We start from the raw sequence: 16,924 nt of genomic DNA, 5'->3' as shown, positions 1-16,924 counted from the left end.
ACATACCCCAAGAGACTTGCAGCTGTAATTGCTGCAAAAGGTGGCTCTACAAAGTATTGACTTTGGGGGGGGGGGGGGGGGGGGGGGGGGGGGGGGGTGAATATTTATGCACGCTCAAGTTTTCTGTTTTGCATCTTCAAGTGGTAGGCATGTTGTGTAAATCAAATGATACACACCACCCAAAAATCAATTTTAATTATAGTTTGAAAGGCAACAAAATAGGAAAAATGCCAAGGGGGTTGAATACTTTCGCAAGCCACTGTATTCATATCCACTTCCTACACTCGTAGAAGGGTGAATATCAAACTAATTAGTGCACTCATCTGTGGCTGTGTTTTTAAAGATGTGATTTCAACTACCTCATAACCCTGCACGTTGTATATAGCCTCGTTATTGTTATTTACAGTGCATTCGGAAAGTATTCAGACCCCTTGACTTTTTCCACATTTTGTTACGTTACAGCCTTATTCTAAAATTGATTAAATACATCTACACACAATGCCCCATAATGACAAAGCAAAAACTGGTTTTTAGATTTTTTGGAAACAAAAAAACTGAAATACCTTATTTACATAAGTATTCAGACCCTTTGCAATGAGAATCGAAATTGAGATCAGGTGCATCCTGTTTCCATTGATCATCCTTGAGATGTTTCTACAACTTGATTGGAGTCCTCCTGTGGTAAATTCAATTGATTGGACATGATTTGGAAAGGCACACACCTGTCTATACAAGGTCCCACAGTTGACAGTGCATGTCAGAGCAAAAACCAAACCATGAGGTCGAAGGAATTGTCCGTAGAGCTCAGAGACATGAATGTGTCGAGGCACAGATCTGGGGAAGGGTACCAAAAACTTTCTGCAGCATTGAAGGTCCACAAGAACACAATGGCCTCCATCATTCTTAAATGGAAGAGGTTTGGAACCACCAAGACTCTTCCTAGAGCTGGCCGCCTGGCCAAACTGAGCAATCGGGGCAGAAGGGCCTTGATCAGGGAGGGGACAAAGAACCCGATGGTCACTCTGACAGAGCTCCAGAGTTCCTCTGTGGAGATGGGAGAACCTTCCAGAAGGACAACCACCTCTGCAGCGCTCCACCAATCAGGCCAGACTCCTCAGTAAAACGCACATGACAGACCGCCTGGAGTTTGCCAAAAGGCACCTAAAGGACTCTGACCATGAGGAACAAGATTCTCTGGTCTGATGAAACCAAGAAGGAACTCTTTGGCCTGAATACCAAGCATCACGTCTGGAGGAAACCTGGCACCATTCCTACGGTGAAGTATGGTGGTGGCAGCATCACGTTGTGAGGATGTTTTTCAGCAACAGGGACTGGGATCGAGGGAAAGATGAACGGAGCAAAGCACAGAGAGATTCTTGATGAAAACCTGCTCCAGAGCGCTCAGGACCTCAGACAATGCAGGAGTGGCTTCGGGACAAGTCTCTGAATTTCCTTGAGTGTCCCAGCCAGAGCCCGGACTTGAACCCGATCGAACATCTCTGGAGAGACCTGAAAATAGCTGTACAGTCAACGTGTCAATCATTACCTCTTATCAGTCTCATTCTGAATGGTCGCAGAATTCTTGGATCCGCAAGAACCCCAGCTTTACTTATGATTTAGCACTACACAAATTGGCTTAATTATTTATTTAATAGCTAACTAAATAATAACACAGAATACATACGTACTTGAGAAAAAGTCCCTAGCAGACTAACATCAGCATGACTGCTTGGTTATCAAAAGAGGGAGGGGTAGATAGGGAGAGGGAGATGGAGAGACAAAGAGAGAGTCAAACTTATCGTTGATACATTTGGAAGCTACCCTCAAAGTAATCATAATACTTTGCTCACGAACCACCGCCCGTTTGGGTAAGAAGTCATGAATGTATTTACGTGTAGATGTCTTTATTCGTCGTCTCTCAGTTGAAACCAATCAATCCTTCTATGGGAAGGAGTCGGTTTTAGTGTCCCGTTTCGGTGTAAGGCTCTGCTTGTCCACCAGAGGTCACAATGTCCTTCTTCTTAGTTGTCCTGTCTTGGAGTGGAGTGTTCAAATAGAACAGATACTCAGATGCACCAATGATTGTCTGAGATGGGATTTTCTCCTTCTCACCTCATGTCTTTAGTCAAAGTTCTAGATCACTTTACACGGACAGCTGCAGACTGGCAATGTTCTGGTCTAGTGAGTTTATCTTCTTCACCTCATGTTGAGATTCATTGTTATAACCATTTCAACCGTGTGGACTACCGTTGTACATTATGCCCACATGTTCTGTTGTACTTACACAAGCGCACATGCCAAGTGAAAGAAAACCAAGTATCCTGGAAGGCTGCAACCGGTTCAGAATGAGTCTGACTTCATCAGATAATTTTTGTGTCAATGACGGTGTGTCAGTAAGAATTGGTGCCGACCTCAAGCCAATGTCAATGTGTTTTACACCATTGTAGTGGCGATAGGTATGAAGGAGTCTATTTTATAGCCATGTTATCCACGGAGGAGCTAACCTCACGACGGAAGTACTCTATAAGCACGGAACCAGTCGTACGCGGTGTGATCATGGTTCATGATTTCTAATAACTTTCCTCCTGAATGGAGCGTTCAATTTATTAGTGGCATGTGTGTTAACCATCAGAAGAGTGTTTTGGGAGATTCCCTTCCACGTGTTGCAATCTGAGTGACTACTACCTCCTCTGTCGCTGTTATCAAGGGCAATTTGACTTGTTAGGTCTCTAACCTTCTTACTGAGTGTGGCTGGACTGACTGTTGCTGGCATTTGTACTGGTACCCAAGGGGACCAGCTATCCTACCGATTTATTCAGCAATGTTATCCTACCGGACCACATGATAAGAACATTTTACTCGTTGCATTGTAGTTGAGACTACACATGGCAAGGAATGATTATTGTTACAATTTTTTTTGGGGAGTAGGGCTAGTATTCCCCCCCTTTGTGTCTTGGGACCCCGCCCACCAGTGGTTGGTGTTGGTGTCCGAGGCACAAATGAAAAGGTCGGACCCTTTGTATGAGTCATCAGCAGCCACATTGTTAGTAGATTGGCTGTAACCTTTCAACTAAATCTCCTGGTGTTTGTGCATCAAAATGCTCAGTGGCTGTCGTGGCCTGCCAGTCAACACAGCATCCGCGTGTGGCAACCGTTCCAGTACCTGCGAACTGAGACGAGGATATCTTTTTGCGATATCGCACAGTGTTTCACCAGTGGGAGTCAACGGGTCAGTTGCGGAACTGACACTGTTAGTTTCGTTATAAGGGGTTTCAGTCCCCCTTAAAGCAGAAAAGGTATCATCGGAAGCAGTGTACACTCTGCACGTCAATGTTTTTATTCCTGAGACGGCCGCAGTGCTTGCGGAAGTGTCCGAAGGACAAGAGAAGTTAATCTCAGCTACAGTATTGCAAGACTCCAAGGAGGAGGGACGTTTCTCACTCACAGAGACTGCAGGCTAATAAATAGTCAATCAGGTTTCCTGACTGAATGTGACAAGAAATCGTAATATCTCCTTGGGTCAGATTCTGCACCAAGAGGTGTTGAAACTTCTTTTTCCCAAGGGGTACTTTCGACAGCGGGAGTAAGTTTATTGTTTACGTCCTCACTAAGGGTGTTAATTCCGGCGGATCTGTTGTCCAGCAATTCCATGTCTAGTCATAGTGACTTATCTTTTTCCCCTTTTTCAACTTTTTCTTGTTTTAGTACTTCTCTTAGCAAAGCTTCTAAAGAGCATCGGGTTACGTTTTGATCGTCATTGAACCCTTTGTTACATTTGTTATCCTTGTGCTTTGACACTGTGTGGGTTGGGTGCAGGAACGTAGCGATCAGGTTGATTGTAGCGGTAGTCGTTTCGCTGGCAATGTACTTTACAGTTATTTTTACCGCGGTGGGTATTGGTATCATGGTTTCATGGTAGAACCCGTTGTTGTTCGTCATCTCTCAACTCTCCAATAGGTGATGATGCGCCCTCTAACTGGAGTGAGTGCTCCTGTTCAATCTTCAAACCTGAGATGTCAGGGCTCTTAGTGCTGCGCAGTTTTGACGCCTCAAAAACTGTGCTCGCAAGCTCTCTGAGGTCTAAGATTGGCAAACCAACGTGGGCTGTAGGACCCAAGTAGGAAATGAAGTTGGGATACATGTTCGACAGAAACATTTGTTTGAATGGTAATAGCTCTTCCATTCCTGTTTCAGTGAATAGGCCAAAGTAAGCTGAACGAAGCCTATGATAGTATGCTTGTGGGTGTTTATTCCAAGCTTGTTTGACAGTGTTAGCCAACGAGCTGTCGTGTTTGCGAGTCGCAGAACCACTGAATTATATTTTCAAAGCTGTGGCAAGTTTCGCATAGTCGTTTTGCATGTGTTGCTGTTGTAGACGGATGAACCTTGTCACGTGTCTATTCGACGTTCGCATCAACAGGTAAAGCCTGTCAAGCACCCGTAGCGTTCGGGTAGCCATCCAAGGCATCCTCTATGTCTGCTAAGAACATCTCAGTGTCGTTTGGCTTCCCTGGAACGGGGTCAAAGTTGTGGACGTTTTTGACGATTTTGTCAAGGCGTTCCGTGCCAAGTGCCCGGAGATGGTTTGCTTCATCATGTGGGGAAATTTGGGCCGAAAGGCCAAGAGGAGAAGCCAAGCTTTGGCTTTGTTGGCGAAGAGGTGCCAGATTACTCTGTGCCGAATGGCCAAGAGGAGAAGACTGAGGGACACCTGAGAGAGGCAAAGTCTGAAATCTTCTGTCATCTTCACTCCTTTGTGTACCGAGCTCCGTTTGCGAGCTTGGTTGCTTGGTTGGGTAGTCACGCTGTAGCGCGTGACTGTTCTGGAATTCCTCCAGATGGTACCTAGAGGTGGTATTCTGCTGCATAGCAGAGTCCACTTGAGCACTTAGAGTACTTATTTTAGACACGTGAGTGTCGCACTTGCTCCGTTAGGCCTCATACCTATCTGTTATGGTTTACAGGTCGAGGTCTTGAGTGCGGAGCGAGAGATTCAGTGATGAGATTTCCTCTGCTTGCTTAGAGATCACTTTCTCCATCTTCATCACCTGGGTTCTCTCATCATTCACTTGGTCAGTGACTTCAATGAGTTCCGCTGTTTTGTCATCCAACTTGGTCATTGCATTTGGACTAGAACATTATTGCTATGAGTAATGTTCATCAAAACTGCATGCATGTTATCAAGTTGCGCGCCCCTGTTTGTAGATAACTCGTCAGATTTATCTAGTTTGGCGTGGACCTCATCGTTTTTAGTTTTGGCTAAATCGAGTTGTTCCTGTAGAAGACGATTTTGTTGAAGAGTTTTTGCTTGTTCGTCGTCATAAGTTTTTGCCATTACCTTTAATTGTTCAGTTTTCAAATGAAGTTCCTCGGCTAGCAGAATCTTTTTCTCTTCTGCTTTTGCCATTAGTTTCCCGGTTCTCTCCGCCTATCCATCAACCGTTTCTTGCCTGTGCTTCTGCTGTGCACTGTGGTACAGGATCGATGTCAATCTCTGATGGTGGCCATACATCAGGGCTAAACTGGAGAGAAACTTTACAAGGCCTGCGCCCGATGGTTTATTTTGGATGGCGTTCGTCGCAATTTCTGCTGTTTTTCCACTAATGGCATAGTTAGGGTTTATATCGCTGCTGAGGCCAGCGATCAATCCTTGTATGGGTGAGGATTCACTAATTAGCGGGGGAATGGGGACCACCCCCTCTGGTAGCTTGGACATTATTAAAAACAAATATATATATATATTTTTTTTTTTCAAAATGTGGGTTTTGAGTCATTGGAAGCTACAAATACGATTTTCATCTATTTATAGACGTTAATGAATCATCAGTACTGGATCAGTAATATGGGAGTTGGACATGAATTAATTTGCAAAGGCAAATTTAACTGATTAATCAATGTTAATGATTAATCATACCTGTAAAGGCTATCTGGGAATTACACTTTAATTAACCTGGAGGCATCTCTGTATCTTGGTTAATGTGGAAAAGTCTCTTTGTTTGGAACAAATTAATGGTCCTTATCCAAATGATCAACCTGGTAAAAGGTTTGTTTGGCAATTTAATGTCCTTGTTAAATTGAACGAAACAACAATATCCAATCAGTTGAGATTGGTTAGATATCATAAGTGTAACCAGTTGTTACAAATGTGAGAAGAGGTTGCCCTCACATGGAATATATTTTTTTTTGACAAAGAAAATACTGGCAATTCTTCACCACCAGGGGTCACTGATCCCCGAATGCTGAAGTCAAACGGGAGTCCCGAGGAGGCGGAACTTCTGTCGCCCAATGTGCGGGATTTTGCTGTGAACAAAGGGAAATGGCTGCTCTCCCTTTGTTAACTTAGCATCTAATGCAAAGCTAGCCTGTCTTTTACCGGAATGTTCACTTCCCAGCACACAGGATTCCCTTCTGATAGGGAATGGGTTTACTAACAACGTCTCACGTTCAACCCAATCGGCATTTCTTCGCTAGCAATGTTTACCGGAACACACGGTAACATAAATAAATACTTGCCTTTATCTACTCATGCTACTGAAATGCAAGAGATAGAGAGATAATGATTTTGCTTCGGTCCTACGAATATATCTTCTCAAATTTCTAAAATCGGCCGGCCCATATTTCCTCGCTCAAGAAATTAATACTGACCGAATCTGCTTGCCTTTTGCCAAAGGAATATTTTTTCTCACATTTCCATATGTCCTGGCTCACAAGAATTCAGTAATTCACCCTACACACTGACTCTTCATCAGATATACAACACCGGAGTCAACCTCTAGAATATTGTTCAAATGGAAACACACACACATCTCAACAACAAATCCTGCTTACAGCTCTAATGGTATATAATGTAATCTGCTACACAATTCATATAGACGGAATTCATCAGTAAGGCATAATTCTGTCTTAGATTCCTAGCACGGGGAATCCAATTGTCGTGACGTGACTTTCATTAATATGATGACTGTTATTTATCAAATCACCTAACTATGTTGAATTGTTACTCGATTAAATTAATCATGTAACAATTAACTCATTAGGATTTGGGAAACCACGGAAGAAGTTGTTTATAGAGTTAACATCTCCCGAAATAAACTCTAAAAGTTCTTTACCTATCAATATGTATAAAACAGTCAACGTGTCAATCATTACCTCTTATCAGTCTTATTCTGAACGGTTGCAGAATTCTTGGATCCGCAAGGACCCCAGCTTTACTTATGATTCAGCACTACACAAATTGGCTTAATTATTTATTTACTAGCTAATTAAATAATAACACAGAATACATACATACTTAATACATGAGAAAAAGTCCCTAGTGGACTAACAACAGCATGGCTGCTTGATTATCAAAAGAGTGAGGGGTAGATAGGGAGAGGGAAAGGGAGAGACAAAGAGAGAGTCAAACTTATCGTTGATACATTTGGAAGCTACCCTCAAAGTAATCATAATACTTTGCTCACGAACCACCGCCCGTTTGGGTAAGAAGTCATGAATGTATTTACGTGTATATGTCTTCATTAGTCGTCTCTCCGTTGAAACCAATCAATCCTTCTATGGGAAGGAGTCGGTTTTAGTGTCCTGTTTCAGTGTAAGGCTCTGCTTGTCCACCAGAGGTCACAATGACCTTCTTCTTAGTTGTCCTGGCTTGGAGTGGAGTGTTCAAATAGAGCAGATACTCAGATGCACCAATGATTGTCTGAGATGGGATTTTCTCCTTCTCACCTCATGTCTTTAGTCAAAGTTCTAGATCTCTTTACACGGAAAGCTGCAGACTGGCAATGTTCTGGTCTAGTGAGTTTATCTTCTTCACCTCATGTTGAGATTCAACGTTATAACCATTTCAAACGTGTGGACTATCATCTCAACGCTTTCTGGTCTGATGTGAATTTGTCTTTCAAGCCTTTACAGTGATTTTGTACGTTTGCCCACTGACAAAGACATGATCAGTCTATAATTTTAATGGTAGGTTTATTTGAACAGTGAGAGACAGAATAACAACAACAAAATCCAGAAAAACGCATGTCAAAAATGTTATAAATTCATTTGCATTTTAATGAGGGAAATAAGTATTTGACCCCTCTGCAAAACATGACTTAGTACTTGGTGGCAAAACCCTTGTTGGCAATCACAGAGGTCAGACGTTTCTTGTAGTTGGCCACCAGGTTTGCACACATCTCAGGAGGGATTTTGTTCCACTCCTCTTTGCAGATCTTCTCCAAGTCATTAAGGTTTCGAGGCTGACGTTTGGCAACTCGAACCTTCAGCTCCCTCCACAGATTTTCTATGGGATTAAGGTCTGGAGACTGGCTAGGCCACTCCAGGTCCTTAATGTGCTTCTTCTTGAGCCACTCCTTTGTTGCCTTGGCCTTATGTATTGGGTCATTGTCATGCTGGAATACCCATCCACGACCCATTTTCAATGCCCTGGCTGAGGGAAGGAGGTTCTCACCCAAGATTTGACGGTACATGGCCCCGTCCATCGTCCCTTTGATGCGGTGAAGTTGTCCTGTCCCCTTAGCAGAAAAACACCCCCAAAGCATAATGTTTCCACCTCCATGTTTGACGGTGGGGATGGTGTTCTTGGGGTCATAGGCAGCATTCCTCCTCCTCTAAACACGGCGAGTTGAGTTGATGCCAAAGAGCTCCATTTTGGTCTCATCTGAACACAACACTTTAACCCAGTTCTCCTCTGAATCATTCAGATGTTCATTGGCAAACTTCAGACGGGCCTGTATATGTGCTTTCGTGAGCAGGGGGACCTTGCGGGCGCTGCAGGATTTCAGTCCTTCACGGTGTAGTGTGTTACCAATTGTTTTATTGGTGACTATGGTCCCAGCTGCCTTGAGATCATTGACAAGATCCTCCCGTGTAGTTCTGGGCTGATTCCTCACCGTTCTCATGATCATTGCAACTCCACGAGGTGAGATTTTGCATGGAGCCCCAGGCCGAGGGAGATTGACAGTTTTGTGTTTCTTCCATTTTCGAATAATCGCACCAACTGTTGTCACCTTCTCACCAAGCTGCTTGGCGACGGTCTTGTAGCCCATTCCAGCCTTGTGTAGGTCTACAATCTTGTCCCTGACATCCTTGGAGAGCTCTTTGGTCTTGCCCACGGTGGAGAGTTTGGAATCTGATTGATTGATTGCTTCTGTGGAGAGGTGTCTTTTATACAGGTAACAAGGTGAGATTAGGAGCACTCCCTTTAAGAGTGTGCTCCTAATCTCAACTTGTTACCTGTATAAAAGACACCTGGGAGCCAGAAATATTTCTGATTGAGTGGGGGTCAAATACTTATTTCCCTCATTAAAATGCAAATCAATTTATAACATTTTTGACATGTGTTTTTCTGGATTTTTGTTTTGTTATTCTGTCTCTCACTGTTCAAATAAACCTACCATTAAAATGGCCTACCATTTGCCAAGCTGATCTGAGGCCTTTGATCCTCACCTAGAAGAGTCATGACACTGTCATTTACTCACCCTCATTCAGCATTATAGTGATTTTTATATTTTGAGAGAGTGACTTTAATTGAATTGTTGCAGTAATTCTAGTTATTTGTAGTTTATATTTGAGTATATGGGCTTACAAAAAACACTGATTTTTAAAGGCAGGTAGCTTAGTGGTTAAGAGCGTTGTGCCAGTAATCGAAAGGTCGCTGGTTCTAATCCCCGAGCCGACTAGGTGAAAAATCTGCCGATGTGCCCTTGAGCAAGGCACTTAACCCTAATTGCTCATGTAAGTCGCTCTGGATAAGAGCGTCTGCTAAATGACGTAAATGTAAATGTAAAGAGATTTTTGTCTGCATTGATATCTGCTAATAGTGACAAGAAACCCTCAAACTCCGATTGAACCTCTCCTGTCCTGTCCTCTTTTCTCATCTCGCCCCCCATCCCCCTCTCTGTAGAGAGACAGAGAAAGGCAAGTGGAGATGGAGAGAGGAAGCCCTCCTAGTGTGTGTGTGAGAGAGAGAGCCCTCCCTGCTTTCCTTTGCATCTGCTGCTGCAATAGAACGCCATGGCCTGACATTGCTATTGGTTGCTATGGTAACACAGGGCACAGTGAAGAGTGGCTGCAGGAGAGAGAGAGAGAGAGAGAGAGAGAGAGAGAGAGAGAGAGAGAGAGAGAGAGAGAGAGAGAGAGAGAGAGAGAGAGAGAGAGAGAGAGAGATTACAGTAATACACCACAACATATTGGAATAATACAGATCCAAAAGAAACACATTTCGATAGTACCGTAGCAGAAAAGAAACCAGCAACAACTCACACATTTCAGTACATTTGAATAGTGTAGCTCATTTAGGCCTACAAAATGTTTATATACAGTATATAATGTGAGTTTTTAAAATGTTTTACTGTTAACAGTTTTTATTTTCTTTCAGCATAGAAACAATACGCGAATGACAAAACATACAGAACAAAAAACAGGGGAGGGGAAGGGGTGGGAGGGGTAAGGGTAGTGCATCATATAAGAGTCCAATAAATGAGTTACAAGGTTTCCATTTCATACAATATTGTAATTGGAATATATTCAGGATTCAAATCGTTCATGTGTTTCCAGAGTCCAAGAACTTGTGTACAGTGTCCCAGTGACCATGTAAACCTAAATCGAAGTGCTTGAGCAGACAAGCTGCACGTTCCATGTATAAAAGGTCTATGTCAGGCTTCTTCAATTCCGGTCCTGGAGGGCCGAAACACCTCTGTTTTTCATCCTCTCCTTCTAATCAGGGGCTAATTCAGACCTGGGACACCAGGTGAGTGCAATTAACTACCAGGTAGAAATAAAAAACAGAAGTGTTTCGGCCCTCCAGGACCGGAATTGAAGAACCCTGGTCTAAGTAGTCCTCCAGAAAAGCAAGTTGGCTTATGTTCCTTCCAGTTCAGATATAACACGTGAGTGTGAATACACTGTACATAGCTGTTAGACAAGGGCAGTGGCCGTCGGTGCCGTTTAAGATGAGGGAGGACGATTATCTTTTTAATGAGCATGTCCTTATTTATTTTACAGCATAGTGGATGACAGTCATTCATATTCCATTCACCCAGCTCAATGTAACATCAATAGGTTTAGGCTACTAAATTATAATATAATATGCCATATACCCATCATGAGTTAGCTACAACCTAGCCTATGAATGAAAATTTACAACGTAGGTGCACACAGGTTGAGAGAAAGATTTGAGGTGACAGACAGTGACACATGGACAGACAGTGACACATTCAATTCCGCCTTGCACACTCTTGCCTGCATCTAGCTGATATAGGGTGTAATCATTAGTCCAACAATTGCAAACAAGACTTTCTATTGGATAAATTCTGGTATGTTTATCCCCGTTTCGTTCCGTTTGCTTCCGTTTAAGAAACGTTTTTCAACAGAATCGGCAGAATGAATACACCCCTGATCACACGTAAACACAGTTCACTTTCATAGTAGCCACGTTGTATTCCTTTCCAAGCCAAACCATATCATAACTGCTACACACAGCCTATATCGTCGTCACCATATTAGCTAAAGTAATGTCATAGTCAACATAGCTAATACAACTAACGCGTTAGCAAACCCACTACAATCATGCAGTACAGTGTACAGTCAGTAAGCAGTTTAGCAGTTACACTGGCAGGCCCAGGTGGCAATAAATTAGTAAAACCAAAAGCTTACCTTGACTTGTAAAAGTTCCAATGTTGTGTTGTATATTCATAGCCAGCTAGCTAACATAGCATCTAGCTGTTTGAGCTGGGTGTTTGAGTAGGCTAAACTAGCTAGCTGCATTTGCTAGCTAAGTAAGTGAAAGTGAAAGTGAAAAAAAAATACTAAATCTCTCTCTCTCTTGATTCTACTTCATTTTTGAATAATGTAATTTGTTCAAAACTGTTCAAATATTGTCTTTCTCTCTCTTTGAGTCAACTACTCATCACATTTTATGCACTGCAGTGCTACCTAGCTGTAGCTTATGATTTCAGTACTAGATTAATTATCTGAGCTAGCTGTCCTCCGGCTACACCATGGTGCTACCCTACAGAGTGCTGTTGAGGCTACTGTAGACCTTCATTGTAAAACCGTGTGTTTTAATCAATTATTTGGTGGCATGAATATATTTAGTATAGTTCCATCTAAAAAGGATAACTTTTTAATATTTCACTATTTTATTTTTATGAAAATTCACTGAGGAGCCCCCACTGGACATAATTCGTAGTTGTTGTATATTACCTACTCACATTATGCAGTAACTGTTTACAGTTCCTTCAGAAAGTATTCACACCCCTTAACTTTTTCCTCATTTTGTTGTGTTACAGCCTGAATTTAAAATGGATTAAATTGAGATTTTGTTGGTCACTGGCCTACACACAATACCCCATAACATCAAAGTCGAATTATGTTTTTTGACAATTTTACAAATTAATAAAAAATTAAAAGTTGAAATGTCTTGGGTCAATAAGTATTTAACCCCTTTGTTATAGCAAGCCTAAATAAGTTCAGGAGTAAAAATGTGCTTAACAAGTCACATAATAAGTTGCATGGACTAATAGTGGTTAAGATAATTATTTAATCACTACCTCATCTCTGTACCCCACACATACAATTATCTGTAAGGTCGCTCAGTCGAGCAGTGCATTTCACAACACAGATTTAACCACAAAGACCAGGGAGGTTTTCCAATGCCTCGCAAAGAAGGGCAGCTATTGGTAGATGGGTAAAAATAAAAAAGCAGACATTAAATATCCCTTTGAGCATGATTAAATTATTAATTCAGAGGAGGCCTGCCTACATTTTTATATAAAATGCAATGGTGGGTGCGAAATGTCACCAATTAGATGGCTGAGCCTTACACAGTAAACATACAGATCATAGGCCCCCATGGTTTTGTAAATATCAGAGACCTTCTCAGACTAATAGAGAAAGCTTTGGACAGTATGCTCAAGAGACACAGTTGGGCATGTTCTACAGACTCCATTTCAAGAGTAGCTGCCCATTGGACCATTGAAAGTAGACGTAAGAGGGGGAGGTCCAAGACACCGTGGCAGTCTGAGCTCCAACATCATGGTGCACGGTGGAGAAGATGCTGAGCTCCAACAGAAGTGGAGGCTTCTTCTTCTTCCTTCTGAGGCTGCCGCCCTCTTCACGCCACAGGCCAATACTTCCTAAACAACCAACCCTGTTTGTGTTGAATGGAGTCCTACCTTCTTCCTTTAAATGGAGGCATTAGCTTGTTTTGTAGCAGTTCTTTTCATAAAGATAAGTAATGCAGCTATTGCTACTAGTAGGCCTAGTCCTATTAGTACAAAAACAACAATGGCATTGGTTGTACGCCGATAACGATCAAACTGGTCACTTGGAACACCAATGTATGCCTCCCTCGTGAGGTTCATGTTCTGCAGCTGAACTCTACAGATGAACCAGTTGTTGTCAGTATTCTGGACAACGACATCTTGTCTCACAGTGTAGAGGCCCTCAGGGTCTCTCTCGGTTTCTGTAGGTCCAGCAGGGAGGATTGTTCCATTGCTGTCCAGCCAGGTCATCTCGGTTTCAGGATACCAGCCTTTAGACTCACACTTCAGGACCACCCCACTGCGTTTGGTTCCAAAAATTGATGTCTTTGGCTGGGATACTGCAAGTGCGGTTGTGCCGCCGCTCAGAGCAAAGACGGCACAGAGAACCAGAACCATTGTCAACATCTTCATGATGATGGACTTCAGTCTGTGTGATCAGGAGCCCGGTACAAGTCGAGTCGAGTCCAACCCACGTCTAAAGTTCTCTCCAACAACTCACCATTTTTATACTAGAATTAATGCAAGTGACTCTGCTTGCTCAACAAGGGGCCAACCAGAGATCATGGGTGTGGCCCTTGAGGGACGACTTGTAATTGTGGTTAAATTCTGGGGAAATCAGTGATTGCACACTTGCAAAAAAGAAGAAGAAGAAGAAGAAATGACATTGTACACACAAAGGCATGCACCACCACCCCGATCTCCACATTCCCGGTGCTGAGCGATGTCGAGCCCTTATCTGTGACACAAGCGAGACTTAAACACATTCCCTCCCTTTCTGCTTCTCGTCAGTTACTGGGACGGGTTTGGAACGCTGCGTCAGATGGGGAAGCAACTCTGCTGAGATATGTAGCCTAGTAATTGTGGTCCTGTGTGACTCAGTTGGTAGAGCATGGCTCTAACAACACAAAGGATCGGGGGTTCGATTCCCTCTGGGGACACCCACACGAAAATGAATGCACGGATGACTATAAGTTGCTTTGGATAAAAGTAATTCACATGCACATGAGTAATTCTGGTGAGACCATTGTGTTGAAACAGGTGACTAATCGCCACTGTTACTGGTTCCCAGAAAATGTTGTAACAGAATGATATCCCCTCCATGTTTACATTACATTACATTTGAGTCAATTAGCAGACGCTCTTATGAGCCACTTACAGTAGTGAGGGCATACCATTTTCGTACCTTTAGTACTTAAAAAAATAAATACAAATATATCCTACTTTTTTTGCAAGATGATGAGAACATTTGTATGAACACGCAATGCTGTCCCCATCCTGCTATAGGTACAACATGATGATGGTGGTGGTGGTGATGATGATGATGATGGTGGTGGAGGTGATGATGTTGATGATGATGATGGTAGTGGTGAGAATGATGGTGGTGGTGATGATGATGGTGATGATAATGATGATGATGATAATGTTGGTGGTGGTGATGATGATGGTGATAAAAATAATATTGATAATAAACATGACAATACTAAAAGCAAAATGCAGTACAAAAAAGACTGGGGACTAATGGTAAGCTTCATAATGAAAAATGATGTGGCAAGTGAAATGAAGAACGCGATCTGTTTAATCTCCTAACGTATTGCACAAGTTGACTGCAGGTATTTACTTAAAAAGTAGCTACAAATATTCAACCCCAAAAAATTATCTAAGAAATAGTTTCAACATTATACCGCCCAAGCCTACACTTGCCAACTACTTACCATTTTTATACCAGAATTAATACGAGTCACTCTGCTTGCTCAACCAGGGGCCAACCAGAGGTCATGGGAGTGGCCCTTGAGTGATAACTTGAAATTGTGGTGAAATTAGTGATTGCCCTGCTATAGTTACAACATGATGATGAAAAATAAGAAGAAGAAGAAGAAGAAGAAGAAGAAGAAGAAGAAGAAGAAGAAGAATACAGTAAAATTACATTGAACTCACACACACACACACACCCACGTGCAATGCACAACCACCCCGATCTCCACATTCCCAGTGCTGAGCGGGCCACTGTCACGATCGTCTGATGAATGAACGGACCAAAGCGCAGCGCGTTGAGTGAACATGATAACTTTAATAAAGTAAAGCACGTAAATACAAAACAAACGACGATTCGTGAAGTCCTCTGCTAAACTGACAGAAACGGAACAAAAACCCACAAAACCAAGGAGAAACCACACAGTATAAATATGGCTCCCAATCAGAGATAACGAGCCGACAGCTGACACTCGTTACCTCCGATTGGGAGTCACATGACTAATCAAGCACAATACCAAACATAGAAATCAACAACCTAGAATACCCAACATAGAAATACACCCAAACAAATGAAAATGAACAACCCTGGCTCAAATATCAAAGTCCATGGAGCCAGAGTGTCACAGTACCCCCCCCTAAAGGTGCGAACTCCGGGCGCACCAACATAAGGACTAGGGAAGGGTGTGGGTGGGCGTCTGTCCACGGTGGCGGCTCTGGCCCCGGTCGTGATCCCCACCCCACCACAGTCACAACCTGCTTCAGTAGCCTCCTCCCAATGACCACCCTCCAACTAACCCCACCTGGACTAAGGGGCAACACCGGACTAAGGGGCAGCACCGGACTAAGGGGCAGCACCGGGATAAGGGGCAGCACCGGGCTAAGGGGCAGCACCGGACTAAGGGGCAGCACCGGACTAAGGGACAGCACCGGGCTAAGGGACAGTACCTGACTAAGGGGCAGCACCGGACTGAGGGGCAGCTCCGGGCTGAATGGCGGATCCGGGCTGGACGGCTCTGGCGGATCCTGGCTGGACGGCTCTGGCGGATCCTGGCTGGACGGCTCTGGCGGATCCTGGCTGGACGGCTCATGGCTGGCTGACGGGTCTGGCTGCTCATGGCTGGCTGACGGATCTGGCTGCTCATGGCTGGCTGAAGGCTCAGGCTGCTCATGGCTGGCGGAAGGCTCAGGCTGATCCTGTCTGGCGGACGGCTCTGGCTGATCCTGTCTGGCGGAAGGCTCTGGCTGATCCTGTCTGGCGGACGGCTCAGGCTGATCCTGTCTGGCGGACGGCTCTGGCTGATCCTGTCTGGCGGAAGGCTCTGGCTGATCCTGTCTGGCGGACGGCTCTGGCTGATCCTGTCTGGCGGAAGGCTCTGGCTGATCCTGTCTGGCGGAAGGCTCTGGCTGATCCTGTCTGGCGGAAGGCTCTGGCTGATCCTGTCTGGCGAAAGGCTCTGGCTGATCCTGTCTGGCGGAAGGCTCTGGCTGATCCTGTCTGGCGGAAGGCTCTGGCTGCTCCTGTCTGGCGGAAGGCTCTAGCGGCTCCGGTCTGGCGGACGGCTCTGAAGGCTCATGGCAGACGGGCGGCCTTGCAGGCTCAGTACAGACGGGCGGCTTATGCAACGCTTGGCAGACGGGCAGTTCAGGCGCCATAGGGCAGACGGGCAGTTCAGGCGCCGTTGGGCAGACGGGCAGTTCAGGCGCCGTTGGGCAGACGGGCAGTTCAGACGCCGTTGGGCAGACGGGCAGTTCAGACGGCGTTGGGCAGACGGACAGTTCAGGCCCCGTTGGGCAGACGGGCAGTTCTGGCCGTCTGAGGCGCACCGTAGGCCTGGTGCGTGGTGCCGGAACTGGAGGTACCGGGCTGAGGACACGCATCTCAGGGCTAGTGCGGGGAGAAGCAACAG

The sequence above is a fragment of the Coregonus lavaretus genome (assembly GCF_964263955.1).
Source record: "Coregonus lavaretus genome assembly, chromosome: 23".
Classification (NCBI taxonomy): Eukaryota; Metazoa; Chordata; class Actinopteri; order Salmoniformes; family Salmonidae; genus Coregonus; species Coregonus lavaretus.
This window is presented reverse-complemented; position numbering follows the sequence as displayed.